The sequence below is a fragment of the Ambystoma mexicanum genome, chromosome 2p (genome assembly GCF_040938575.1).
Source record: "Ambystoma mexicanum isolate Mex_15411 chromosome 2p, UKY_AmexF1_1, whole genome shotgun sequence".
Classification (NCBI taxonomy): Eukaryota; Metazoa; Chordata; class Amphibia; order Caudata; family Ambystomatidae; genus Ambystoma; species Ambystoma mexicanum.
The window spans coordinates 18,774,952-18,777,451 of record NC_090923.1 but is presented as its reverse complement, the minus strand read 5'-3'; the positions used below and the strand labels follow the sequence as shown (position 1 = coordinate 18,777,451).

Genomic DNA, 2,500 nt, shown 5'->3' with positions numbered 1-2,500 from the left:
AGGGTGGGGGTTGGCTTGTGAACCAGTTGGGAAAATGCCACGTGTCTGTAGCACAGACCCCACCTGCTAAGAAAAGGTTGCTTCTCTCCCCTGATCCGGAACAGCAAAGGCATTCTGAGGTACACTGAAAGCCAAGGGAGAGATGGTGGCCAAGGCCTTGAGGTGCACGTCCCCTGCGCTGCCTGCTGCGCCGGTGGCCTGCCTGCCGCCCTTCACGCCCCTGATCGGCCAGAGACCTCTCTGGCCAGTTCTGCGGGCGGGCTTTTTCTCGACCTCAGACACTCAGGGAGACATCATCAGAAGGAACACCGGAGGAGGGCTTGGCCCTTGCTGTGTGGCCTAGCCCAGCCTGGCCCTTCTCCAACCATCGGGGGCAGCAGCCAGCAGTCAGTGGGCCTGCAGAAATGGGCTCCCAGCAGGCTCTGGCTGACTGATGATTTGAATATGCACCGCCCTCCCTCCCTCCCTCCCTCCCTCCCTCCCTCTCTCTCTCTCTCTCTCTCTCTCTCTCTCTCTCTCTCTCCCCCTCTCTCTCTACTAACCCTGTTTACTCCACAGTAGCACCAGCACTGAGCTGGAAGCAGGAAGCAGAAACTGCTGCAACCCTGGGAAGGTGTGTCTGGGGCGCTTGGGGGCCTGTCAGCATCAGCAGCAGCAGAGACCAGGCCCTGATAGAGACACGCTGGGGCACGGGGGGGGGGGGGGTGCTGCAGGATTTCAGTTACCCGTGCAGGCTGCCTGGGCCAGAGAGAACCTCTAGCTTGCAGCCCCCCAAGGAAGGATCCGGGCACCGGAAGGAAACACTGGCTGCTGACTCAGGCCCTGAGCCCCTTTGCACTTTGGCCCGTGAAGCAGATAGGCTGACAGTGATATGCGCTGTTGGCAAATAGCACCTAGGAGAGCTTAGAACTGCCCTGGCATGTAGCAATCATCACCCACTGGGCATAAGCTTGGAGCACTCGGAGCGCTATCTCCAAATAAAACGCACTCTGACGAGCTCCACGCCGAAAAGCACACCTGCCCTAATGGACAGAGGGCCTGTTTATCCCGTCAATAAATGTTGCAGCTAAAGAACATGTCTGTCCTGCTATGTGTCCAAAATATGGAACGCTTCACGAATTTGCGTGTCATCCTTGCGCAGGGGCCATGCTAATCTTCTCTGTATCGTTCCAATTTTAGTATATGTGCTGCCGAAGCGAGCACAGACTGAAGGTTGACCCAGCCCATACATAAACCCCCCCAGATCTATGATCTCTGGACATAGGGTGGCATACAATGGGCATTTCTTGAGACAGAAAGCGCTTGCTTTTGGGGGAATGATATGAAACGGAGGCAGAGAGCAATGGTCCGCGCTTATTCACTGCTGCGCTGGTCCGAGAGGTGAGTTTTTGTTATTTTTGGAATGCTTGCCGGAGCAATGTAGTTGCAAAGGCTCATGGTGCAGTCTGTATGCAAAGTGATTGATCCCAGCACAATGCCTGGGTGCATTACAGTAGTCCCACAAGCCAGAGGAAACACAGAGGGCCTGCCTGTCAGGGGGCTTTGTTTGGGGGCCCATGGGCTGTTCCAAGAGAAGGCAAGAGGAGGCAGCTGGCCGGCATGTCAGTCCCCCCCCCCCCGCCCCCAGGGGGCGCAGGATGGCCCCCTGCTTGCATTCAGAGGCTGACTTAAAATGTTCCTTTGGCGGGGCTGGCTTCAGTGCCCTTGGCTTTTAAGTCACCGTGGGTCTGGTTCCCTTTGGCAGGTCCAGGTTCTCCCTTACAACAGCTATGGGCCGGGGGTTAGCTGCATTATCAACAGCGTCAGGGTGTGAGACGCGTGGGCTAGAAAATCAGGTCCAGCAGCGCTTGCAGGCGCACCTACCTCAGAAAGGCCCCTGGAAGGCCTGCGCGGAGGAGGAGGAGGTGGGACACAAGAGGGCCAGTATGAGGCGTCTGACTACGTACGGATCAGAAGATTGTAGGGTCGACTCCTATCTGGCTCGGGTTCATTCCTTGCTTTTTGGGTCCTGCTGTTACATTTAAATCCCTAAGAGCATCTGTGCCTGCAAAGGTGCTTTACTTTTATGGGCGGGCCGTCGGTATAAGAAAGAAAGACTGGCCAAAGTCCATCCTAATACATCAGCAGCAGGGGCCCATCCCGAAAATCCCAACCAGCAGCAAATGCTTTCTGTGTCTGCGCTGTAAAGGGTGGGGGTTGGCTTGTGAACCAGTTGGGAAAATGCCACGTGTCTGTAGCACAGACCCCACCTGCTAAGAAAAGGTTGCTTCTCTCCCCTGATCCGGAACAGCAAAGTCATTCTGAGGTACACTGAAAGCCAAGGGAGAGATGGTGGCCAAGGCCTTGAGGTGCACGTCCCCTGCGCTGCCTGCTGCGCCGGTGGCCTGCCTGCCTGCCGCCCTTCACGCCCCTTCACGCCCCTGATCGGCCAGAGACCTCTCTGGCCAGTTCTGCGGGCGGGCTTTTTCTCGACCTCAGACACTCAGGGAGACATCATCAG

At 56.8% G+C, this 2,500-nt stretch overlaps 1 non-coding gene across 1 annotated transcript; it reads right to left on the bottom strand.

Annotated features, from left to right (window-relative positions):
• Positions 1–1,096: 1,096 nt before the first annotated feature.
• On the bottom strand, positions 1,097–1,203 carry LOC138568238 (U6 spliceosomal RNA). The gene has a single exon (XR_011302580.1). It is a non-coding gene; the product is annotated as a U6 spliceosomal RNA (small nuclear RNA).
• Positions 1,204–2,500: the final 1,297 nt, after the last annotated feature.